Source organism: Balaenoptera physalus, assembly GCF_965194825.1.
Source record: "Balaenoptera physalus genome assembly, chromosome: 10".
Classification (NCBI taxonomy): Eukaryota; Metazoa; Chordata; class Mammalia; order Artiodactyla; family Balaenopteridae; genus Balaenoptera; species Balaenoptera physalus.
The window spans coordinates 70955602-70983075 of record NC_138889.1 but is presented as its reverse complement, the minus strand read 5'-3'; the positions used below and the strand labels follow the sequence as shown (position 1 = coordinate 70983075).

At 37.4% G+C, this 27474-nt stretch overlaps 1 protein-coding gene across 7 annotated transcripts in view; it reads left to right on the top strand.

The window, feature by feature from the left end:
• The first annotated feature begins 419 nt into the window (after positions 1-419).
• The window catches only part of BTBD10 (BTB domain containing 10), a 77944-nt gene continuing 50889 nt past the window's right edge, over positions 420-27474 (top strand). For 2 of the 7 annotated variants that reach the window (XM_082476044.1, XM_082476037.1), the window contains exon 1: positions 422-603. The gene's annotated coding sequence lies outside the window, so the exon portion shown is untranslated. Of the gene's footprint in view, positions 604-895; positions 1033-1129; positions 1178-27474 lie in introns of all 7 variants that reach the window. The other 5 variants (XM_082476041.1, XM_082476043.1, XM_082476038.1 and 2 more) reach the window with 5 other exon arrangements.

Below are 27474 nucleotides of genomic sequence, written 5' to 3'. Positions count from 1 at the left end.
CGCCTTTCCTGAACCCAGGCGGGTTAATAACCGCCAGCTGAGCCGGCAAAGGCGAATTTGGAGTTCGCTCAGTTGAGGGAAACGCTTTCCTTGAGTAAACTCAGCGTCCTCGAGGTATTCTCTAACTCTGGGCTGGAGACGCTGTCCGCTTTTTTCTAACGGTGACAGGAAACCAAGGAAAAACGTGGGATTCAAAGATTTGGGGGATAAATCTGCTCGCAGCCACTCAGGTGCGAAGCTCGCGTTTGATGCCGAGCTGACGTCTGTGAGTAACCGCGCATTACACTCTGCGGCGCCTGCCCCCAGGCTCAACGCCCACCCCAGGCAGCCACTCCCTCAACCGCCCGCACTCTCCGCGCCCCGCCCAACTCCTGCGCGATGAGCCACCATTCTCGCGAGAACTCAGCTACTCTCGCCTTTTCGAACCGCGGGATCTCGCGAGAAGCACCCCAGGAGCCGGCCTGTAACCTGCTGGGGCGGCTCTTGTAGCCGCAGCTGCTGCAGCGCTCGCCGCCTCAGACGCCTCCGGAGGGATCCAGTTGGGGAGAAAGCGGAGGTGTCGCTGGCCCCGGCCTGTGCCTGGACACTCAAGGGGGACTACAGGTTCGAGGGTGACTGGACTCAGTTTGGAGAACTCGGTGGGGGCGGCGCTGGAGGCTGGGCTTTGGTGGGGGCGGAGGGCGAGTTTGGGCTTGAGAGCTGGACTGCTCTGGTGGTGGTCTGGACGTCCCGGACCCTGCTAGGGGACCGTGGGTGAGGTTCTGGGCTGTGGCCGCTGGCGCCCAGTTCGGAGAGGCAGGGAAGGGAGTTGGGTTTCGGGGGTGCTGTTTTTGGGTTGGGAGTACTGAGGCCTTTCCCCAGAGATGAAGGCGATACCCTTAACCCTCCTTCCCAGGGCAGAGGAACAGTGTGCGCCGCCCCTTTTCTGTCATCCTGGGTTAACGCCGCGAGGTCCTGAGGCGAGTGCATCACAATAGGGGCTAAGGTGGCCCGAGTCTCGCTTTGGGTGAAGAGGAGTGAGACCCCAATAAGGTGTTGAGTGATTTTATGCTGTAACGGTATCACGTGCGGTAACGCTTTGTTTTCCCCAAACTTGCACAGAAAAGCTGCTTATTTTTTTCTTTTTCAGATTCAAGTCTCCTCACACCCTTTATCCTCGGGAATGGGGTGCAGGGAGGTGAGACATCACTTAGTAATTTGTTAGTGTGGGCGCAATGTGACCATCACTGGGCTTCACAGATTTCCTACTAATCTTTCTCCTCAGTATTTTGAGTTCATGATGAGAAGTCACTAGTCCAGACATGCTAAAGATAGAGAGCATCACTCGCTTGTCGCTTTATGCACTTAGCATATAAAATTTACTTAAATGTTTTTTAATCTTTAAGAGTCTTCATGCTTTTTATTTAACAATATCAGAGAAAAATCACAGTATATTGATTTTCTTTGGACAACTGGGTACACCACCCCCCCTACAATTTGATCAAGACTTTAGAGAGGGAGTTACAGATAAATTTTGAATGAAATAGATTGTAGAAATTGGTATAAGAGATATAATAAGGGGTGCAGCTATACCGGCCAAAAAAGTTTGTGTACTGGAGAGCCCGTCCAGGGCTGAAGCCCAAACCTTGAAAATGAGGACTGTAGTTGTCATTAGAATACAAAGCGGAAAGCAGTAGAAAATACTTGGGAGAGGATTTGATGGTGGATAAAGACTGTTAAAAAAGTGTGTGAGGAGAATTATTTTTGAAGGTGTAAATGTGTTTCATAAATTTCCTAACATTTCTCAGAGTTTATGACCTAACTGATATTGTTTACACATAAAGACAAAGTGGGAAGGGAGGTTCTGAAGCATGGAGTATGGCAAGGAACCATGGAGTCAGGAAAGCTTTCAGTGTCTTGACAATGTTTTTGAGATTTCACCTTTTTTTTTCTCCCAAAAAAACTTTCAGATGGGCTTTTTACATTCTGTATGTCACCCTTCCACCAGTCTGAATTTTTTTCTTTCTCAACCTTTCTTCTAAGCGTTGTGAAAATTTTTTATTATTAGCCATGAGGTTACAAACCAATATGTCCTGCTTTGTGGCTTTTTACATTAGGTGACTTAGCGAAGTGTTGAAGTGACCTGGAAAATATTATGCACCTTTCAAAGGAATAGGTTATGAATAGCAAACTCGCATGCCTTCAGATACTAGGCATATGAAAATAAAAATGAGTGAAATACACTAAAGAGTTTATGCCTCATCTAAGAGGGTTATCCAGTTCTCACGTTCACCTGATCAGTGCCATAATGAATATGGGCCCAGCCTTCTCAAGAGAACACAGGAAATCTAAATTTTTGCTTGCAGTTCTCCTGACTTTTAAAAATATTGACAACTACTTGAAACAGTTAAAAATAACTTCATGTGGCCCAAGCAAACCCAAACCTGTCAGTAGTTGTATCCTGCTCTCCAGGTTTGGACCTGTGTTATGAGTAAGAATTAATAAATTTTACAACTGGAAAAAAAAAGAGTTAAAGTAAGTATGCCAGTTAGTTTGGAATTTCAAACCTAGGAGTACTTGTGGGAAAATGTCAACTCTAATTGAAAACAGGTGAGTTTAATAGCCAATTTAATAGCCTTTAAATATGGTGGGGCAGATTGAACTGATACTTAGTAATATTTTAACTGTGGAAATAACTGAAAAAACCCTCTCAGTATTTATGGTTTAATAACTGAGGGTTCTGAGCAAAGCAAAGGTATCTTGTAAGGGAATTGATTTATTGAGAAGCCCTTTATTGTATTTGCGATTAATATGTAAAATAAATCTAGGAGACCCTCTACTGACTCATCTATGCTTTTGAATGTTTATTGTTTGCTGTACCATCCCACTTTGTCTTCCCAGTCATTGACTTTTATTGGAAGCAATATTGATTCCTTGGATTTTATTCCGTGGCAGATGGGGTAGGGGGGAGGGGCATCGAGATGGGAAGAAATGGGAAGGGGAAAGTGTGAGGTGAAGCAAGCACTCATGTGCTTCTCTTTTACATTATCCATTACAAGATTGATTTGAGTTAGCTAGTTTTTCTTGTAAGAAGAATAGGTATTTTGATTGATTAAACACAGTGCCTTATACATAGGAGAGCTTAATGATATTTGTGGAATTGAACCCCGTGGATTAAACCACATTTACCCATTAGTGAGAAGTACTTTAATCACATAATCTGATTCATACTTAGTTGGGCTGTGGGGAATGAGAGTTTAGAGGTCAGTCCTAAGAAAGAAGTGAATCTTAGGCTTATAAGAGGGCAAGGTGAAGGTCTTCGATGGGAGTAAGGGTGAGAAAGGAGGCTAGGTGAGGGAGAGAGTTTGAAAAAGGAAGATAGAAATGGTCAAGTACCACTTAGACTACCGTGCAGTTTTACAAAGAGCTCTGCCTTTTACAACTAAATTTATCATAACTTATGCAAAGACTACATAGAATTTTGGGTTTTTTAAATAGATCTTTATTGGAGTATAATGTACTGTCTTAGTTTCTGTTGTACAACAGAGCGAATCAGCCACATGCATACACATGTCCCCATATCCCCTCCCTCTTGAGCCTTCCTCCCATCCTCCCTTTCCCACCCCTCTAGGTCATGGCAAAGCACCGAGCCGATCTCCCTATGCTATGCTGCTGCTTCCCACCAGCCAACTGTTTTACATTCGGTAGTGTATATATGTCGTTGCTACTCTCACTTCGCCTCAGCTTCCCCCTCCCACCCCATGTCCTCAAGTACATCCTCTATGATCCTCTATGTCTACCTCTTTATTCCTGCCCTGCAACTAGGTTCATCAGTACCTTTTTTTTTTAGATTCCATATATATGTGTTAGCATACGGTATTTGTTTTTCTCTTTCTGACTTACTTCACTCTGTATGGCAGACTCTGGGTCCATCCACCTCACTACAAATAACTCAATTTCATCCCTTTTTATGGCTGAGTAATATTCCATTGTATATATGCACCACATCTTCTTTATCCATTCATCTGTCGATGCACCTCCTAGAGTAACGGAAATAGAATATTGGGTTTTAATCAGGACTACTTTGGGAGTTTGCAGACTTAGTTTTCTTTCTTTTAGCCCAGTCTTCTTGTTTCTCTCTTTTAGCCCAGTCTTCTTAGGTCAAGTTAGTCTAATACCTCTTCATCCAATCCCTGCCTTTCTCTGGTGTGGGAAGTGAAACAGGAGAAGATGTGTATTCTGTGAGGTGTTCCTCTTTGAGAGTTTAAAAAACATCCTGAAGAATCTGTTATGTATTTTTGGAGATTGTTTGTTGAAGGAAGAACCATCATTTTCCTCTCCCCATGTTTCTACATGACTTGTAAAGTAAGGAAGTTCTCTTGGAAGTAGCTTTCCCCCTTCTTTCAACTCCTTGGGTGAGATGCCCTCTCAAGGAAGGATTAGGTGAGGACTGGAGAAGGAATTGAGTATGCTTTTGCTCAGTGACTTCTGGTTCTGTTTTTAGAGCTCTCAATTCTTAGGACATAACATTCTCTACTCCCCTGTAGGGTGGATTTATCTGAGCAGGCTGGACCCTATGAGGGAGAAGGAAATGAAAAATAAACAGTTTTAAGTTTAGTTTACAATTGAAGTTAATAAGTAGCTTTTTTGGCCACTGATTTCAGCTGTATTTTTATCTTTGTCTGACTCCTTTGTTTGTTTGTTTCTTTGTTGGTTATAAACCCACAGTAAGGGAGAAAGATGCTCATTAATGGAAGAAGAACTATTTTGAAATCTTGTCTCCTCTTGGATAGAATGTTTATTAGGGTTTAAGCTAATGTTGCATTTCCCTACTATGGCTTGCTCTGGTTTACTTTGGCATCTTGAAACTGAGACCTGCCTTGTTAAGCAGGTAGCAATCTAGAGCTCAGAGATGGAAGGTAAGCAATCAGAATTCAAAGAGATGCTCTTTGGGAGAGGATTAAGAGGTTGGTAAATGTTCGATGTAGGCAATGAGAATACAGTGAGCTAAAATACTTGAAATAGTAGAAACTTGACATTAAAGAGGAAAGATTTTATGTGGAATATGTGACCTTATGTCACAAGATTTCTGAAGATTTGTAAGATGCTAAAAGGTATCTATGCCAATAAAAGCATCTTTTTAAATCCTAATTAATAGTTTAATTATATTTTTCTGTTTAAAAATGTAAGATATCTGATTACATGGTACTTATTTTTATCTTTGTAGTTGAAATGAATGGTCTGTTAGTACTTTTGGTCATGAACTGAAATTAACATTTGTTATTTGGTTGAGGGTGAGAGTCTGTCACAGTGAAGTACTAATTGAAGTACTTGATTAGAAACTATGAATAACACTTTTCTAAGGTCATTTAACATTGTAATCATACTTTTCTACTTGGAATACCTTATTTGGGATCACTTAGATCTGTGTTTAAAGCCGACTGTTAGCTCTATGACATAAGTTACTTAACTACTCTGAGCTGTTGTTGGCTCACATGAAAAATGGAGATAGAACACAATTGTCAGGAGTTTAAGAATGAAATGAAATAAAATATACACAAGTGCTATGTAAATAGTAAAGTGAATATAACTTGTCAGCCCTTTGTACTGTGTTTATGCTCAGAAAATAGCATACTGTCTGGTGATCTTAAGACACATCAGGGGAATTTACATTTACATCTAGCTGTCTCATTTATAGGGAACAAATTCAAATGGCTATTTACAGCCTTGACAATATGACTCTTCCACTGGAAATTACAGAAGTTTTTTTCTTTTTCTTTATTCTAGTCCACAATGAACAGTAGGAATCTCTTTCTTGCTTTTCATGTTGGCATTGACTATCCATTGACTGATATCTGGTATTCTAAGTAATCTTTTAAAAATTGAAATATAGTTGATGTACAATATTATGTTAATTTCAGGTGTACTACATAGTGATTTGACATTTGCATACATTGTGAAATGACAGTGATAAGTCCATTAACTATCTGTCCCAATAAAACTTACTGTATAATAGTACTGACCATATCCTTATGCTGTATATTACGTCCCTGTGGCTTGTTTCATAACTGGAGGATTGTACCTCTTAATCCCCTTCACATAGTTCAACCCCCCACCTGTCTCCCCTCTGGATACCACCTGTTTGTTCTCTGTATCTGTGAGTCTGTTTTCATTTTGTCTTGTTTTCTTTGTTTTTTAGATTCCACATATAAGTGAGATCGTATGGTATTTGTCTTTGACTTATTTCATTTAGTATAATACCCTCTAGATCCATCCATGTTGTTGCAAATGGTGAGGTTTCTTTTTTTTTTTTTTTAATGGCTGAAAAATATTCTGCTGTATTTATGTACCACATCTTCTTTATCCATTCATCTATTCATGGGCACTTAGGTTGCTTCCATACCTTGGCTATTGTAAATAATGCTTCAGTGAACATAGGGTGCACATATTTTTTCAAATTGGTGTTTTTGTCTTCTTCAGGTAAATACCCAGAAGTTAAATTGCTGGATCATATGGCAGTTCTATTTTTAATTTTTTGAGAAACCTCTATACTGTTTTCCCTTGTGGCTGTACCAGTTTACATTTCCACCAACAATGCACGAGGGTTCCCTTTTCTCCATCCTTGCCAATACTTGTTATTTATTGTTTTGTTGATGATAGCCATTCTGACAAGTGTGAGGTGGTATCTCATTGTGGTTTTAATATGATTAGTGATCTTTTCATGTGTCTGTTGGCCAGCTGTATGTCTTCTTTGGGAAGATGTCTAGGTCCTCTGCCTGTTTTTTTTTTTTTTTTCTCTGCCTGTTTTTTAATTGGGTGGTTTGTTTTTTTGATGTTGAGTTGTATGAATTCTTTGTATATTTTGAATATTAACCCATTGTTGGATATGTTGTTGTTGGATATGTTGTTTGCAAATATCTTCTCCCATTCAGTAGGCAGCCTTTTCAGTTTGTTGATAGTTTCCTTTGCTGTACAAAAACTTTTTAGTTTGATGTAGTCGTATTTGTTTATTTTTCTTTAGTTTCTCTTGCCTGAGGAGACAGATCCAAGAAAATATTGCTAAGACTTATGTCAGAGAGCTTACTGCCTATGTTTTCTTCTAGGAGTTTTATAGTTTCAGGTCTTACATTTAAGTCTTTATTCCATTTTGAGTTTGTTTTTGTATATGCTATGAGAAATTAGTACACTTTGATTGTCTGTATGTAGCTGTCCAGTTCTCCCAACACCATTTATTGAAGAGGCTGTCTTTTACTCATTGTATATTCCTGTCTCCTTTGTTGTAGATTAATTGACCATGTAAGTGTGAGTCCATTTCTGGGTTCTGTATTCTGTTTATTGATCTGTGTGTCTGTTTTGATTTGTAGTGTAGTGTGAAATCAGGGTGCATGATATTCCAGCTTTGTTCTTCTTTCTCAAGATTGTTGGCTATTTGGGATCTTTTGTTTCCATGCAAATTTTAGAATTATTAGTTGTAGTTCTGTGAAAAATGCCATTGGTATTTTGATTTAGACTGCCTTGGGTAATATGGTCATTTTAACAATATTAGTTCTTCTATGAGCATGGTAAATCTTTCCGTTTGTTTGCGTTGTCTTCAGTTTTCTTCATTGATGTCTTATAGTTTTCTGGGTCCAGGTCTCTTACCTCCTTAGATGTATTCTTAGTTATTTTATTCTGTTTGATGCAGTTGTTAATGAGATTGTTTTCTTAATATCTTTTTCTGATAGTTTATTGTTAGTGTATAGAAATGCACCAGATTTCTGTATACTGATTTTGTATCTTGCAACTTTACTGAATTTATTAGTTTAGTGGTTTTTAGTAGTGTATTTAGGATTTTCTATACTTAGTAACATGTCACCTGTAAACTGGGACAGTTTTATTTCTTCCTTTCTGATTTGGATTCCTTTTAATTCTTTTTCTTGTCTGGTTGCTATGGCTAGGATTGCCAACACTATGTTGAATAAAAGTGCGAGAGTGGGCATCCTTGTCTTGTTCCTGATTTTAGATGAAGTGCTTTCAGCTTTTCACTGTTGAATATGGTGTTGGCTGTGGTTTTGTAATATATGGCCTTTAATATGTTGCGGTATGTTCCCTCTATACCCACTTTGTTGAGAGTTGTTATCATAAATGGATTTGAAATTTGTCACAGGCTATTTCTGCATCTATTGAGGTGATAATATGATTTTTATTCTTCAGCTTGTTAATGTGGTGTATCACTTTGATTTGCGTTTATTGAAAAATCCTTGCATCCCTGGGATAAATCCCACTTGATCATGGTATATGATCCCTTTTATGTATTGTTGAATTCAGTTTGCTCATGTTTTGTTGAGGATTTTTGCATCTGTGTTCATCAGAGATACTGGCATGTAATTTACTTTCTTTGTGGTATCTTTGCATGGTTTTGGTATCAGGGTGATACTGGCCTTGTACAATGAGTTAAGAAGCATTCCTCCCTCTTCAATTTTTTGTAATAGTTTAGGAAGGATGAGTGATAACTCTTCTTTAAATGTTTTGTAGAATCCACCTGTAAAGCTGTCTGGTCCTGGACTTTTGTTTGTTGGGAGTTTTTTTTACTTGATTCAATTTCATTACTGGTAATTGGTCTGTTCATATTTTTTTATTTCTTCCTGATTCATTTTTGGGAGATTTTTATGTTTCTAGGAATTTATCCATTTCTTCTAGATTGTCCATTTTATTGGCATATATTTGTTCTTAGTAATCTCTTATGATCCTTTGTGTTTCTGTGGTGTCGTTTCTGATTTTATTTCTTTCATTTCTGATTTTATTTATTTGGGCCCTCTCTTTCTTGATGAGTCTGGTTAAAAGTTTATCAGTTTTGTTTATCTTTTCAAAGAACTCATAATTTCATTGGTGTTTACTTTTTTTAAATTTTTAATTTTTTAGTCTCTATTTCATTTACTTCTGCTCTGATATTTATGATTTCTTTCCTTCTACTAATTTCGGGTTTGTTTGTTCTGCTTTTTCTAGTTCCTTTAGGTGTAAGGTTAGGTTGTTTATTTGAGAGTTTTCTTGTTTCCCGAGGTAGGCTTGTATCACTACAAACTTCTTTCGTAGAACTACTTTCGATGTGTCCCAGAGATGTGGATTGTTGTATTTACATTTTCATTTGTTTCCAGGTATTTTTTGATTTCCTCTCTGATTTCCTCAGTAAACCATTGGTTGTTTAGTAGCATGTTTTTTTAGCCTCCACATGTTCGTGTCTTTTGTAGTCTTTTTCTTGTAGTTTGTTTCTAGTCTCATACTGTTTACAGAAAAGATACTTAATATATTTTCAGTATTCTTAAATTTATTGAGGCTTGTTCTGTGGCCTAGCTTCTGATCTGTCCATTTGCACTAAAAAGAATGTGTATTCTGCTGGTTTTGGATGAAATGTTCTATACATATCTATTAAATCCATCTGGTCTAATGTGTTATTTAAGGCCACTGTTTCCTTATTGATTTTCTGTCTGGATGATCTGTCCATTGATGTAAGTGAGGTGTTAATTAAAGTTTGCTACTGTTATTGTATTAGTGTCAGTTTCTCCGTTTATGTTTGTTAATATTTCTTTTATGTATTTAGGTGCTCTTATGTTGGGTGCATATATATTTACAATTGTTATATCCTCTTGTTGGCTTGATCTCTTTATCATTATATAATGTCCTTCTTTTACTCTTGTTACAGTCTTTGTTTTAAAGTCTATTTTGTCTGATATAAGTATTGATGCTCCAGCTTTCTTTTCTTGCCACTTGCATGGAATACCTTTTTCCATCCCCTCAATATCAGTCTGTATATAACTTTAAATCTGAAGTGAGTCTTTTGTAGGAAGCATATATATGGTTTTTTCTTTTTTGAATCTGTTCAGCCGCTGTCTTTTGATTGGAGCATTTAGTCCATTTACGTTAATTACTGATAGGTATATACTTTTTCCATTTTAATTCTTTGCTGGTTGCTTTTGAAATTCTTTGTAGTTCTTCTCTTCTTTTGCTTTCTTCCCTTGTGATTTGATGACTGTCTTTAGTGTTACGTTTGAATTTTATTCTCTTTTTTGTGTATGTATCTATTATAGGTATTTGGTTTGTGGTTACCATGAGGTTAGCAAATAGCCATATGCAGTTGTGCACGCACACACACACACACACACACACACACGTATGTGATTGTTTTAAGTTGATAGATCTCTTAATTTTGAACAGATTCTAAACACCCTAAATTTTTACCCCCTGCACATTTAATATTTTTCGCATCATATTTCAAATCTTTTTGTTATTGTGTCTTATTATGGATATATATTATTACTTTTGTCTTTAGCCTTCTTACTAGCTTTATAATGGTTGATCTCTTACCTTTACTGTATGTTTGCCTCTACAAGTGATACTTTTCCTCTCATAATTTTCATATTTCTAGTGGTGGCCTTTTCTGTTTAGAGAAGTTCTTTCAACATTTCTTGTAAAGCTGGTTTAGTGATGCTGACCTCATTTAGGTTTTGCTGGTCTGTAAAAGTCTGTTTCTGCGTCAAATCTGAATGATAACCTTGCTGGATAGAGTATTCTTGGTTCTAGGTTTTTTTCTTTCATCACTTTGAATATATCAGGCCACTCCCTTCTGGCCTGCAGCTTCTTCTGAAAAGCTGATAGTCTTTTGGGAGTTCCTTGTATGTAACTAGTTGGCTTTTCTTTCACTGCTTTTAAGATTCTCTATCTTTAACTTTTGCCATTTTAATTATAATTTGTTTTGGTGTGGACATCTTTGGGTTCATCTCGTTTGGGACTTTCTGTGCTTCCTGAACCTGAATGTCTTTTCCTTTCCTAGGTTAGGGAAATTTTCAGCTATTATGTCTTCAAGTAAGTTCTCTGCCCCCTTTCTCTCCCTCTTCTCCTTCTGGGACCCCTATAATGTTAGTACGCTGTATGTCGTCCCAGAGGTCTCTTAAACTATCCTTATTTTTAAAAATTCTCTTTTGTTTTTTTTCTCTTCAGCATGGGTGATTTCCAGTACTCTGTCTTCCAGATTGCTGATCTGTTCTGCTGTATGATCTAATGTACTGTTGATTTCTTGTAGTGTATTTTTTATTTCACTTTATTGTATCTGTTTGGTTCTTCTTTGTATTTTCTAGCTATTTGTGAAACTTCTCACCATGTTCATTCATTCTTCTCCTGAGTTTGTTGAGTATCTTTATGATCACTACCTACCTTGAATCCTTTTCAGGTAGATTGTTTATCTTCACTTCATTTAGTTCTTTTTCTGAGGCTACGTCTTGTTCATTCATTTGGAATATATTCCTCTATCTCCTCATTTGGCCAAATCTCTGTATTTCTTTCAATGTATTAGGTAGGTTGCTTATGTTTCCTGATCTTGAAGTGGCCTCATGTAGGAGATGTCCTGTGGGGCCCAGCAGCACACTCCTCTCTGGTCACCAGAGCTGTATGCTCTAGAGGTGCCTCTTATGTAGACTGCATGAACCTTTATGTTGTGCTGGGGCTGAGTACTGTGAGTGTGCTGGTAGGCAGGGCTGTCCCCTGTCCAGTTAGCTGTGCCTTATGTGGTGGCTGCAAGCCTCCTGGAGGGCAGGGTAGGCTTCTTGTGTGGCTCTCTACAGGGCCTGGTGGGCACAGGGCTGGTGCTGGCTCACTGGAGGGTTGTGTTGGGTCCCTGGCACTAATCGGTTAGAGGGAGGATTCCAAAATGGAGCTTGTCTGTACTGGTGTTATGGTAGAACAAGCTCCCCAAAATGGCTGTTGCCATCATTTCCTCCCCCAAGGGGTGTCCCATTTGCCTCCTGCCTCTCTGGGAGGCTCTCCAAGATCAGCAAGTGGTCTCGCCCAAGCTCCTTTCAAACTGTTGCCTCTGGTCTGGGACTTGGAGCATGTTGAGATTATGTGTGCTCCCTTTAAGAGCAGAGTCTCAGTTTCCTAACACCCCTTCCCCACCTCCCACGCTCCCAAACATAAGCTCTCCTGTTTTCAAAGCTAGACGTTCTGGGGGCTTGTTTCCTGGTGCACAACCCCTTGGACTGGGGAACCTGCTGTGGGGCTTGGACCCATTGCTCCTTGGGGAGGACCAGTTGTGATATTCCTCCCATTTGCGGGTTGCTGACTGAGTGATGTGGGTCCTGACAATATCGTGTCTCTGCCCCTCTTACCCCTCTCATGTGGTTCCTTTATGTCTTTAGTTTTGGAAAATCTTTTCTGCTAATCTTCAGGTTGTTCTTATAGATAGTTGCTCTGTAAGTAGTTGTAATTTTGGTGTGTCCTTGGATGGAGATGAGTTCAGGGTCTTCCTACTATACCATCTTGGCCATCTCCTCTCTTCTCTGTAATTTGAATGCCAGGTGGGACAGCAGAGAAAAGCGAAAAGAGAATATATTGTAGAGAGAAATGGCATGACATTTTAAAAATCATCTATTGGGATACTGTTATCATCTCTAAAAAAATTTTTATTTTTATTAATTTGGATTATTTTTCTTTTAAGATCTTTGACTATCATTGCTGGTAGCAGATGAATAGAAAATTATCTTGAGTTTTCTGTTTGTGGACTACATTAAAAGTAAATTTAAAAGCTCAGATACCTGAGGAAGTATCTCAGGGGCATAATTGTGCAACAAAATGTTTTTATACTTTTCTCATTCTTAGATGGTCATGCAAATAGTGCTGAATTATTTTAAAGGTAATTATTTCATTCAGGGCAGTTTGCTTTATACAATGCAGGATCGAATCTTATTTTTCTCACATCTTGAGAGCAAGCGATGCAGTCTGCTCTGTCCTTTTGGCTCCTAATTTGTTAATTTAGAATTTTCCTAGAGAAGTTCCTGTAAGATGGTAACTGTGGGGCACTATTATTTTCTTCTTGTTGAATATTCCAAATTGCCTGAGTTTCTCTTTTCAAAGAGAGAATATTTAGTTATTAGAGACTAGTGAAGTTATAAAACTGTAATACTGAAAGTATTTTAAAATCATTAATACTCTAGTGTTTGGAAGAGATAACTAAACGGCAGATTAGGCCTTATTACCTGAGTTTGATAAAACTTATTTATTGTACCATATGAAGAAAACAGCAGAACTTCCATTTATACTTATTTTTTTTCACTCAATCTCTTTTTCATTTTTTGTGTATATGTAATATATACATAGTACTATTTACATACATGTACGTGCATTGTTTATATATATGTATGTGCAGCTACTCAAGTTAGTTGAATTGAAAACATTAAGAAAGGGAAAAGGTGCCATATTTTAGAATAAAAGTGGTATGACATCTTTGATCATCTTTGCTTCCCTAGTGAATGATACTTTTTAACAGTAACCTTGAATACTTGTTGGCTTTGAAATTGTTTTATGAGTACTTTGAAAAATTACTTATAAAAGTAGATTATTTTGAGTAATTTCTTTCTGAATATGAACATGCAATGCATTGCATACAATTTGGGACAGTCACCAAAAAGCAAAGAAGAAAATGGCATCTTAATCCCATGACCCAGTGATAATTGCTTCCAATCATAAACACATGTATACACATACACGTGCACACACACACACAATTGGGATCATTCTGTATGTAATGACTTAAATTTTTTTTTTGAGAAATTAAAATAGTATAACAAATACATAACTAGATTTAAAAGTGAACATTCCCTTCCTCCTCCCCTTCCCCCTTTCCCTCTCCTTCCCCTCACTATAAATTCTTTGATAAACATATTTCTCAGGATAAAAATTTAAAACTGGGATTCTTGTGTTAAAATGTGTGACACCCTCCAGGTTTTACAGTTTATATTCCCACAAGCCTGAGTAGCCTTTTCCCCTGTTCTTTAGCCATCACTGGTTATCATGAAAACAAACCAAGAAATCTTTGACAATTTGATCAGTTAAACATCTCAGATTTAACTTGGGTTTCTTATATTACTAGTGAGGTTGAATATTTCCTCTTTACCCCTTTTTGGCAGCTAGTATTCTTTTTGTAAATTGCTAACTTAATGAACTCTGCATGTTTTTCCATCATAGTGTTCGATTTTTTTAATATGATTTATAAATATTCCTTATATTTAAGATTAAAATCTTATCTGTTATATACATTTTTATAGCTTTTCATTTATCTTTTATAGTTTGAATTTTTATGTAGTCTAAACTAATGCTTTTTGCAAGTGGTCTGCAGTCCCAATTCTGATCCCTGATGAAGTTTTCACTAGTCTTTGTTGCAAATGTGAGCATAAAGTGTCTGACTGCACGTTCCTGTTTCTCATATTTTTTTTCCTCTGATTTGAGGCTTAGAAATTCCTTCTTTATTCTGAGAGTCAGATAAATGTTCACTTATATATTTTTCTTAATTCTTTATAGTTTTGTGTTCTACTTTGATTTTTTTTAATAATGTGGAATTTGGGAGAGATAGTATGTGAGGAAGGAAAGGATTTTCTGCTGAAATAGTTGACCAGTTTTTTAGAACCTCTCTATCTAACCTTGAATCTGTCATCTAGCTATCTGTCTCTTAGTGATTTGAAATGTGACCACTAGCACTTTTTATTTTCTGGGCATAGCGTTTTGATGGGTTGTGTATTAAACTTGAGAGACAGTATAGTATGGTGGAAGAAGCACTGAATTTGTACAGATGTGTATTTGAGTCCCAGTTTATTAGCTATGTGACATTAGGCAAATAACATAATCCCTTTAAGCCAGTTTCTCAGTTTTTAAAAAGAGATCACTTTTATATAATAGATGATACCTCTTGTGTCTTGTAGGCTTGATATATGGATTAGCATAGAAAATGTATATGAAAATCCACCTTATTATCCAAGACTTCCTGAATTAGATACTAGCATCTAGCTCCTGTACCTCTATCCTGCTTGAAAAATCTCACTGCATATTTTGGTGTAATTCATTTAGTGCTGAGGCATATCTCATACCTACCACCAGTCTGGTAACCTTTCCAAAGGAGGATGGCTTGACCTTATTGTTCAGGAGCCCATTCTGATATGTATTGGTCATTGCTTATTATTCTATCATATATGGTAGTAACAGCCACATATGGCTATTCAAATTAAGAGTTAAAATGGAAAATTGAAAATTCATTTCATCAGTTGTACATTTCAAGTGTTTTATAGCTGCATGTAGCTAGTGGCTACTTTTTGGACAGTGCAGATGTAGAACATTTCCATTATCAGACAAAGTTCTGTTGGGCAATACTGCAGTCTAGACCTTGAATCATACTTAGGGCCTTTTCTAGCCTATTGAATTGAGGGCAGGTAAACGAGCAAAAATCTGAAAGGAATGGAAGGTAATGGGATAATGAATGGGTCAAAATGCGACAGCATAGTAAAAGTTATATGAAAAATATAATATAACTTATTAAAAAAGCCTCTCAGAGGGAAAAAGAAAACATTGTTTAAAAGTCTGACTTTGTTTAAAGGGTCATGGAGGAAAAAATAAAACATTGTTTGAGTCTGAGTTTGTTTAAAGGGTGCTGGTTCTTAGGAGTTGAATGTAATCTCCTTTGATTTAGGCACTTCATCAGCTTATTGGAGATTTGCCTATATTAAATTTTATGTCAAGGTGATTTGCTTCAACTAAGATGTTGCCGGTTTTGAAGGCAATACTAGTTAGTCATAGAAGAAAAGGAAAAATAGGGACATACGCATAGAAAATAAAACATTAAGTTTTTTTTAGGAAATTAAAAAAATCATATATGCCTTTAAGTGAGTTTTAAGAATTTAGCACTATAAACAGCATCTAGTCCATTATAATGCTAATTATGTAATGTAGGTATTTAGAAAAGGCCTAAGATAGGGAAAGATTTTCAAACATTGAGCTGTTTAAGGTGGGGGGGGGGGATAAATGAAATGGTTCTTGAAGTGTTAATGTCTTAAACAAGAAATCAGCAAAATTTCAGTTTTTATTACTGAATATTATTATTTTATTATTTATTTACAGAATTTATAGAAATTCTATAAAAGTAATAAAATCAATGAACTCAGAGATTTTATCTCCAGGTCACCTCTGGAAGATCAAGGGCTGAATATGAGCTGACTTTGGGAGTCTTACATTTTGGTGGATTTGATAAGGAATTCCTTTAAATAGACAAAGTACCCTACTTTTAATGTAAAATCATGCAGTTTTATTAAATCTGTTTGTTAGTGTATCCCTAGCAGTTAGCAAAATGCCTGAAAAGATACTAAGTACTCAATGAATAGATTTTGAATGAAAGCATAAGTCAATTGAATTTGATATCCTGGAACTAGTTACATAAAATTTAGTCAGATATAATCTGTTATAATCAGGATATAAAAATATCCTGAATAAAGTTCTCAGCTTTATTTACTTGCCTTATTTTAACTGCAGCAAATAAGAAAAATATAAGTCTTGACATCTGAAAGTGCTTCTGTGAGATTTAGGCAGCTTTGAGGAATCTTTTGGGGAATATTAGGAGTCATTTGATAATATCTTTAAAAATGTTTCCAGGGATATTTGTTATGTTCCCTCTTTTAACACCATTTTCTTAGTGTATAGTTCCTAAGAGCAAGTATTAGCATTAGATACTTTTTGGTCATTTGAGGATGAGATTCACATTATAGGTGGGTATGATTATACAATATTATTCTTTTTAAAGACAAGCAACTAAGTTAAAGACTCCCTATAAATCTTCATAATTTGTATTTCCTCTTCTCTGGTGGATTCTGTTAAATGAAATGCCCTTTGGTTTCTTTCATCTTAATTTTATTAATTAAAACATTTTGTAAAAGTTTACATATAGCGTGTATACTGAGGTGTGGGAACACACATATGAGTTACCCTTTGTTCTTGCCCTCAAGGAGTCTTACAGTTTAAGGGAAGACCTGTGGCAGAAACATATTCTACCAATGCATAATGATGGAGTTCAGAACATGCTACCCCAAAGTATGGCACCTTCACGTATTGAATATTTTAAGCAGAAGGAATTAGAGCAACAGCATGTGCTGGAGGAACTTTCTGACCTGCCTCTAAAGCAGGTCATAAAACCCTCATGAGAGGTGTCCCTATACCTAGAGGAAAGGAGCATCTTAGCTCCGAAGGTGAAGGAACATAGAAATCTGAACAAGAGATAATGCTAGTAAGTTTTCGTCAATTTACTATATACTCTTTCCACGATATTCCACTCTTCATCAGACTTGGCATAAGAACACTCAGGTTTGTTTTTTCGGGCCTTCATTTGCTTATGAAGGCTCCAGTGTTGAATAAAATTTACATTAAATAAACTTGTATGCTTTTCTCTTGTTAATATGTCTTGTTACAGGGGTCCCAGTTGAAAATTTAGAAGGGTAGGGGAAAAAGATATTTTTCCTCCCCTACAATATGTATTGACCATATTTAAGCAATCAGAAACAAAAACAAAACTATAGGTAAGCAGTAAAATTAAACAAGGAAGAAAATTTCCATAACAAAGCCATTTCCAAATACTTAACTGTAGCCCCCCTCCCAATTATGAAAACAATGTATAGTATGTTCAAATAGTATAAGAGATACAATGAAAAGTAAGTCTTTCTTTCTCTCATTTCAGCCTTTCCTCAGAGGCAACTAGTTAGAAGTATTATGTGTTATTTCTAGACATTTTAAAAAACATAAAAACATGGATGAGTGTTTGCATACATATTTTTAAAATACATTGGAGTACATAATACATATCTGTACCATGCTTTTTAGCATAACATTATATCTTGGAATATTTTTCTTATCAGTATGTATCTTATTTTTACTGGTTGCATGATACTGTGCAGATTTTTAACCAATTCATTTCTGACGAACATTTAGATTGGTTCTAGGTTTTTGCTGTGACAAATAGTGCTGTGACGTCAAGGAGATAAAAGGGATGTATGTGTTTTGTGTGTGTGTGTTAGTATAGTGGTATGTATAATTAGAACAAGGGCTGAGCAGAATCTTAAACTTTCAGTGTCATACCTAGGCAGAATGTGTTGGACAATAAGATAGACAGACCCTAAAGTAGTTCCTATGATCCCTGCCTCCTGGTGTTTGTGCCTTTGTATAATCCCCTCGCCTTCAGTGTGAGCAGAATTTGTGACTTCCTAGCCAAAAGAATATGCTAAAGGTAATGGAATGTTACTTTCCTAGTTATGTTACGTAAGACTCCATTTTGCTAGCAGACTTACTATCTACATCATTGGCTTTGAATCCTACTGCCATAAGGAAATGAATTGTTACAATCTCAGTAACCTTGGAAGTGGATCCTTCCCCAGTTGAGCCTCCAAATGAGGATCTAATTATGGTTGACACCTTGATTGTAGCCTTGTAGAGGACCCAGCTAAACTATGCCGGATTCCTAACCCACAGAAACTAAGATAGTATATGGTATTGTAAGCCACTGGGTTTGTGGTAATTTGTTATGTAGCAAGGAGGTTGTTATGTCCAAATGAGAGAAAAAATTTAAAAATTTTAAGCTTCTCGGATACAGCAAGAATATTCTGATAAAAATAACTGAAGGAGTTTTCACAGAGGTTAGAAACTAGGATGATTTGTCTGTTCTTCCAGAGATTTAAATTTACTTTTAAGCTGAGTGAAATATTTGTTTTACATCATAGTTACTATAGGAATGACGTAAGGTTTTTTTTAAATTAATTAATGTATGTATGTATGTATGAACGTATGGCTGCGTTGGGTCCTCGCCACTGCGCGTGGACCCTCTCTAGTTGCAGCGAGCGGGGGCTACTCTTCGTTGTGGTGCGTGGGCTTCTCATTGTGGTGGCTTCTCTTTGTTGCGGAGCATGGGCTCTAGGCGTGTGGGCTCAGTAGTTGTGGCTCCGTGGGCTTAGTTGCTCCGCGGCATGTGGGATCTTCCCAGACTAGGGCTCGAACATGTGTCCCCTGCATCGGCAGGTGGATTCTTAACCACTGTGCCACCAGGGAAGTCCGATGACTTAAGGTTTTGATTTAGCTCCTAAAACTGTTACCAGCTATTGTGTCCAAAGTACATGGCTCTTTGATGAAATGTTGATGTTTAGTAGAACAGGGGAGGGTCAGGTGTACCTTGGAGAAATTGGGAAATCTCAAAATGAGTAGAAATCGTATCCCTAATCATTCTTCCCCTGTTCCCTGTGTTGTGATTATTTTATAATTATTATTTAAACCAGGACATGGATGATATCATATTCACCTTTTTATTCCAGCCATCTAGCACATTATGGATGCTCAATAAATGTTGAGCGACTCTCTAGGAATTCTCGTCATCTCTGGTGATCTCAAAAGGCAAATAGAAAGTTATGAATGAATTAATGAAGTATTATGCAAAATTTGTATTTGGTAGTCTACTAGAGAAAGTCAGCAATGTGCCCAGCACTGTGTTATTATATAGGTGTCCTGTCTTATTTATTCTTTATAATAATTTGATTGGCAGTTATATTAGTAATAGATAAAATAATGGTAATGAGAATTGTATTATTTTCTTCATTTCACATTTAAAGAAATTGAGGTCTTAGAGGTTAAGAAGCTTGTACAAAGTCATACAACTTAGTTTTATCTGATTCCGAAACCTTTTCTCTAAGTCACTTACTATTGTGGCAGACGTAGAAAAATTCTCACCAGTTTTCATGATCAAAAATTTATGTGTCATTTATGGCAGTGGGAGGGTGACTGTTGATTAAGTATGCTTGGGATGGTACCGGGGGTAGTGTGATGTGGGGGTTTTGATCCAAAAGTGGTTTAATTATGTCATGCTAATATGTTTGACATTTGTAAATATTTATTAAACATCTCTGCTGCTGTTTTATTCTTTTTAAATTTCAGTGCAATAAAATTCTCTTTCTGGTGTATCGTTCTTAGGGGTTTGGACAGAGGCATACAATTGTGTAACTACCACCACCACCACAATCCAGATACAGAATAGTTCTGTCACCCCCAAAATTACCTTGTGCTATTACCCCAGCTCTAACCTCTTGCTGCTCTATGTGTAATCCCTACAGTTTTGTCTTTCTGACAATGTTATATAAATGAAATCATATGGTATGGAAGCTTTAAGTCTTGCTTCTTTCACTTATCATAATGCTTTTGAGATTCCATTTTGTTGAGTGTATTAGTAGTGACTCCAGTTACTTACATGTTGTATCATTAGATGCTGTCCCATCTGTGTCTGCAGAGCTGTTGTTTTTCTTTAATCTTTCTCTTTATTCTATGGGTTGGGTAATTTCTCATGCTCTATTTTCAAGTTCCTTGATTTTTTTTTTTTTTTTTTTTTGGTCATTCCATCTGCTATTGTGCCCATCTAATGGATTTTTCATTTTAGTTCTTTTCAGCTAGAGCTGAGTTTTCATTTTTTTTATTTTCACTTCTCTATTGAGATTCCCTTTCTGCCACTCATTAAGACCATTTTCTTGTTTTATGCTTTTAATATACTTTCCTTTAATTGTTTAAGTATATTTATAATATGTGCTTTGAAGTCCTTATTTGCTAAATCCTACATCTGGACCTACTTGGAGTCAGTTTCCATTGACTGCCTTTTTACTGTCTTGTTTCTTTGGATCTCATAATTTTTGGTTGAAATTTTTGGTGTTCTTGTGAGGATTATCAGGATTTGTTTTTTTTAATGTATATTTTAAAAATTTATTTATTTTTGGCTACATTGGGTCTTCTTGCTGCGCATGGGCTTTCCGTACTTGCAACGAGTGGGGGTTACTCTTCTTTGCGGTACGCAGGCTTCTCATTGCAGTGGCTTCTCTTGTTGCAGAGCACAGGCTCTAGGTGCGTGGGCTTCAGTAGTTGTGGCACGTGGGCTCTGTAGTTGTGGCTTGCGGGCTCTAGAATGCAGGCTCAGTAGTTGTGGTGCATGGGCATAGTTGCTCTGCAGCACGTGGGATCTTCCCGGACCAGGGCTTGAACCTGTGTCCCTGCATTGGCAGGAGGATTCTTAACCACTGTGCCACCAGGGAAGCCCAGGAGGTTTTTGTTCTAGTGGACCATTAACTTGCCTGGACTCAATCTGCAAACTTTGTTTCCTACATACACAGTATGAGACAGCTGATATCTGCTCAGTTCTTTTCTTTCAACTACTTGTTTTTTTTAGCTTGGTCCCCTGGGGAGTGGGGGTAAGGGTTAGGGTTCTCCTGCACCTGTGTAATTTGGTGGTCAGCCAAAAATTTGGGCAGAGATTATACTCAGATTTTGGAGCTCATCCGCCTTGTGGTTCCTCTACTTCTGGGGATTCCCTCCTAGTATCTATTTTGTCTGCCAGTAGTGGTCTCTGCTCTCTGACATCCCAAGCCAGTAAGGGCCTCAGCTTTCTGCTGCTTGGGCTGTCTGGTTGGGGAATACATTCAGTTTAAAAAGCATCAAACTCATAGATCTTACGCCATGTAGCTTTCAATTCTTCTATAATCTACCGTAGGGGCTACCTGGGGTCTCCCCCCATGCGTGTGTAATTTAACTGAGCAGAGTTTATGCTCAAGATTTTTATGCTTCTGTGGTTCTTTCATTACCAGTATGTCTGCCTTAAATTTCCAGCTGCACTTCCAGCCCTGAATTATTTTCTCTACCACTTTGAGCTGTGTGGCTGCCTTCACCATATTTGTAGGGGGTGGGGAGGGCTCTCAGCATAAAAACTTCAAGCTGATCTCATGGTTCTGTTCTCTTCCAGTTGGAGTTTTTCAAGAGTAAGGTCTTTTTTTTACTACTGTATGCTTTGGGACACTTTCCAAAAAATGCTGTAAAACAAAAAGTTTTTTAATCCAAATTTAAATAATTGTTATCTGCATGAGGCTCACATGATCAGTTCTCTCGGCTGCATTTGCACGAGGTTCCTTTTCATCCCTCTGGTTCCTTTTCTTTTAAAAGCTGCTTCCTCTTGTTCTTTTTCTTTCACAGTTATATCTATATCATGTATTTTGTGCCTTCAAGGTGGTACAGTTTCTCTTTTATGCCTATAAGGAGAGAAGCTCATCAAATGATCTCTCAAGTTTCTGGCCCTTCAGAAATTCTTCCTACATCTAGACCCCCAGCATTCAGGTGTTTGCTCTTTTAGTCTGCCAATCTCAAGTGACTCATTTGCCCTGTGGGGCTATCACTCCTTTTGGTCTTTTCCATGTAGGAAAGGTTACCTTAGGACATTTTGCTAGCTCAGGTGCCTTCTTGACTACCTCTTGGTCAGTCTTTCCCACTCTCACCTCTGGGTATTTGGCTTTCTATGCAGCTGAAGGCAGTCCTTGGTGTCTGGCCCTGGTATCACTGTGTGATTCTGTTCTCTTCACTGTTTTCCCTCTCTATCAGGTCTTTCTCTCCAGTAACCACCGCACACTTTGTTTGCCAAGTTTGAGAGATAAAAATAATTTCACTTAACAGAAAAGCTCTTGTGTAATGACACTATTTAGAGTGAGATCTCAGTAGTTTGCACAAAGCCACAAGATGGCTGTGGTTTAAAAGTGACATCTGTTGGCAATAAGGAGCAAATATATGAATTTCTATGTACTTCACTTGCTACATTGGAAAGAACATGGGCTTTCAGTTAGACTGGGATTCTCATCTTAGCCCTAAGATTTCCTCATCTATGAAACAGGATAGTAATATTGGGTTGTTTTGAGCTTTAAATAGGAGAAAGTATGTAATCTTTCTAGCACATTGATAACAGCATAAATTGTCTCTGGATACTGTCCTGTTTTTTTTTGTTTTTTTAAGCTCTTCTGTGGGTCATTGCCATTAATTAATAGTGCCTGGAATATAGTGTCCCTGGGAGTACTTACTTATGATACTGTAGTCTTAAAGATTCTGTCTCTTCCTACCCCCCCACCCCACCCCCCCGCTCCTTTTTTAAAGGTAGTAATATCCAAGAGAAGGAGAAGCAATCGACTCACTCTTTCCCAATTGACTTTTGGCAGTTTCCTGAATGTATGTCTCTAGCCAATAGGCCCAGTTGTTCCAGCCTCTGTACGGATTATTTCTAGATTATTTAGAATTTACATTACTTCTGTCATGCCTAAAAATATTAGTAATGAATTGTTACATATTGTCTAAGAACTTTGTTTCCAGTAATCCAGAAATTATTTTTCGATGATTACAAGATCCAAACCAGATCTTTAATTGGCCTAATATAAAGTAGACATTGGGGATCCAAGTGTCAGATTTTGAAGAACTTTTTATGGTAAGGAGTTTAGATCAGGAAATGAAGAGCCATTAAAAGTTTTTAGAAAGATAATTCTGATTATAGCAGAGCTAATATGGAATCGAATGGGGGTAAAGAGGTCAAGTAAGAGGCTTATTCTTAGCTATTAAGGGTTTAAATGAAGACAACAGCCTTATGATTGATAAGGGAGAGAAGGAGTCAAAAGAAAAATCTGAAGTTAGACTTGATGTTGGGAAAGGAGAGGTCAAGGATGACTTCAAGATTTTTGATTCATTGTATGTTATGTGTAAAACCTGGTGTTCTCAAGGGTTTGTTCCTATTTCTTTGCTGTCTCCCTGGACCCAGCAGATGAAGATGGAATCCCAAAGAACACCCAAGATATGGGGTTGGAGGGTGGGGTAACAATGCAAGACGACCCAGGTAGGAGAGATACACGAGTAAGTGGTATAGAGCTGTTAGTGGAGTCTTTTCTCCCCATACTAGGGTGAGTTTTTTTGAGCACAAGAACAACATCCAACTTGCTTTAGCATCTGTACGTTTCTTGGCATATTATATTAGGTGTTCAATAAGTACATGAATGAATGAATGAGTGAGTGAAATAAGATAAATATAATGTCACTGAGTATGGCGTAGAGATTGGTTAAAATATAAAAGATCATTAGACTTTTCAAAATAGTATATAATGTGTGTCGTTTGCTTTTTATTTGTTTGTAGTTAAATCTGTAGCATTTAAAAATGTGCTAGCATGTGTAGGCAAACACAGGCATATTTTTTTCCAGCTACCTTAACTTGAATTTCACTTCTTTTTTGTTTGTACCCTTGCTATTGGGAGTGAGGAGTGGGGTGAAATCCTTCACATGGTGATACTCAAGTTTTATTGACAAGTGAAATGTAAACATGATTTTCCAGTTGACTTTTTCGATAGCCTTCATCTGAACATTCTTTACTTTCTTGTGGCTGGCTATAATGTACATGTTGTTAATTTCAGTAGGATTGATTAGGAATTCTTACTGATATTTCCCAGCTACTAGATATGTGCCATCCACTGTAAAATAGTGGAAAATATGAATTGGAATTTACCTTATTCATTCCTTGTGGTTGTATTTTTTTAGTCACTGTCTCCCATGGTTTAGGATTATTCTTTACTCAGTGGTCTTCTGTGGGTTTCCAGAAGGGTGTGTCTTATAGTTAAGGGTTAGGAGCTTATGTGCCCCTTTAAGGAAATGCTAATGCCTGAAATAGCTTACTGGAAGACCTATCCAGTAAGGAGAAAATGCTCTAAATCTCATTCTACACAACCTGCTCAGCCTCTACATCTTTCACTTCCCTCCTTATCAGTTTTCCCTACTATTCTTTTTTACCTTTTGGGTCTCTCTTGGTCTGTGACCATTTTTTCCTATCTGACTTCCTGCTTTGTCTCTCTGACTTCTTTTTCACCCTTCTCTTCTGCCTCATCTTTTCAAGACAGATAACTAGCTATAATACCAAATTGAAATTTTGAAGGGTTTCTTCTTTAGTAAATACATTTTTATTTTTCTAATTAAATAAAATTGAGATTTTTTTAAAAAACATCTTTATTGGAGTATAATTGCTTTACAATGGTGTGTTAGTTTCTGCTTTATAACAAAGTGAACCAGTTATACATATACATATGTTCCCATATCTCTTCCCTCTTGCATCTCACTCCCTCCCACCCTCCCTATCCCACCCCTCTAGGTGGTCACAAAGCACAGACCTGATCTCCCTGTGCTATGCGGTTGCTTCCCACTAGCTATCTGTTTTATGTTTGGTAGTGTATATATGTCCATGCCACTCTCTCACTTTGTCACATCTTACCCTTCCCCCTCCCCATATCCACAAGTCCATACTCTAGTAGGTCTGTGTCTTTATTCCCGTCTTGCCACTAGGTTCTTCATGACCTTTTTTTTTTTCCCTTAGATTCCATATATATGTTAGCATAGTGTATTTGTTTTTCTCTTTCTGACTTACTTCACTCTGTATGACAGACTCTAACTCCATCCACCTCACTACAAATAACTCCATTTCGTTTCTTTTTATGGCTGAGTAATATTCCATTGTATATATGTGCCACATCTTCTTTATCCATTCATCCGATGATGGACATTTAGGTTGCTTCCGTGTCCTGGCTATTGTAAATAGAGCTGCAATGAACATTTTGGTACATGACTCTTTTTGAATTCTGGTTTTCTCAGGGTATATGGCCAGTAGTGGGATTGCTGGGTCATATGGTAGTTCTATTTTTAGTTTTTTAAGGAACCTCCATACTGTTCTCCATAGTGGCTGTATCAATTTACATTCCCACCAACAGTGCAAGAGGGTTCCCTTTTCTCCACACCCTCTCCAGCATTTATTGTTTCTAGATTTTTTGATGATGGCCATTCTGACCGGCGTGAGATGATATCTCATTGTAGTTTTGATTTGCATTTCTCTAATGATTAATGATGTTGAGCATTCTTTCATGTGTTTGTTGGCAATCTGTATATCTTCTTTGGAGAAATGTCTATTTAGGTCTTCTGCCCATTTTTGGATTGGGTTGTTTATTTTTTTGTTATTGAGCTGCATGAGCTGCTTGTAAATCTTGGAGATTAATCCTGTGTCAGTTGCTTCATTTGCAAATATTTTCTCCCATTCTGAGGGTTGTCTTTTGGTCTTGTTTATGGTTTCCTTTGCTGTGCAAAAGCTTTTAAGTTTCATTAGGTCCCATTTGTTTATTTTTGTTTTTATTTCCATTTCTCTAGGAGCTGGGTCAAAAAGGATCTTCCTGTGATTTATGTCATACAGTGTTCTGCCTATGTTTTCCTCTAAGAGTTTGATAGTGTCTGGCCTTACATTTAGGTCTTTAATCCATTTTGAGTTTATTTTTGTGTATGGTGTTAGGGAGTGTTCTAATTTAATACTTTTACATGTACCTGTCCAGTTTTCCCAGCACCACTTTACTGAAGAGGCTGTCTTTTCTCCACTGTATATGCTTGCCTCCTTTATCAAAGATAAGGTGACCATATGTGTGTGGGTTTATCTCTGGGCTTTCTATCCTGTTCCATTGATCTATATTTCTGTTTTTGTGCCAGTACCATACTGTCTTGATGACTGTAGCTTTGTAGTATAGTCTGAAGTCAGGGAGCCTGATTCCTCCAGCTCCATTTTTCGTTCTCAAGATTGCTTTGGCTATTTGGGGTCTTTTGTGTTTCCATACAAATTGTGAAATTTATTGTTCTAGTTCTGTGAAAAATGCCATTGGTAGTTTGATAGGGATTGCATTGAATCTGTAGATTGCTTTGGGTAGTATAGTCATTTTCACAATGTTGATTCTTCCAATCCAAGAACATGGTATCTCTCTCCATCTATTTGTATCATCTTTAATTTCTTTCATCAGTGTCTTACAATTTTCTGCATACAGGTCTTTTGTCTCCTTAGTTAGGTTTATTCCTAGGTATTTTATTCTTTTTGTTGCAGTGGTAAATGGGAGTGTTTTCTTAATTTCACTTTCAGATTTTTCATCATTAGTGTATAGGAATGCAAGAGATTTCTGTGCATTAATTTTGTATCCTGCTACTTTACCAAATTCATTGATTAGCTCTAGTAGTTTTCTGGTAGCATCTTTAGGATTCTCTATGTATAGTATCATGTCATCTGCAAACAGTGACAGCTTTACTTCTTCTTTTCTGATTTGGATTCCTTTTATTTCTTTTTCTCCTCTGATTGCTGTGGCTAAAACTTCCAAAACTATGTTGAATAATAGTGGTGAGAGTGGGCAACCTTGTCTTGTTCCTGATCTTAGTGGAAATGGTTTCAGTTTTTCACCATTGAGGACGATGTTGGCTGTGGGTTTGTCATATATGGCCTTTATTATGTTGAGGAAAGTTCCCTCTATGCCTACTTTCTGCAGGACTTTTATCATAAATGGGTGTTGAAATTGGTTGAAAGCTTTCTCTGCATCTATTGAGATGATCGTATGGTTTTTCTCCTTCAATTTGTTAATATGGTGTATCAATATGGTGTATCACGTTGATTGATTTGCATATATTGAAGAATCCTTGCATTCCTGGAATAAACCCTACTTGATCATGGTGTATGATCCTTTTAATGTGCTGTTGGATTCTGTTTGCTAGTATTTTGTTGAGGATTTTTGCATCTTTGTTCATCAGTGATATTGGCCTGTAGTTTTCTTTCTTTGTGACATCTTTGTCTGGTTTTGGTATCAGGGTGATGGTGGCCTCGTAGAATGAGTTGGGGAGTGTTCCTCCCTCTTCAATATTTTGGAACAGTTTGAGAAGGATAGGTGTTAGCTCTTCTGTAAACTTTTCAGTGCTTGTGATTGGTCTGTTCATATTTTCTGTTTCTTCCTGGTTCAGTCTTGGCAGGTTGTGCTTTTCTAAGAGTTTGTCCATTTCTTCCAGGTT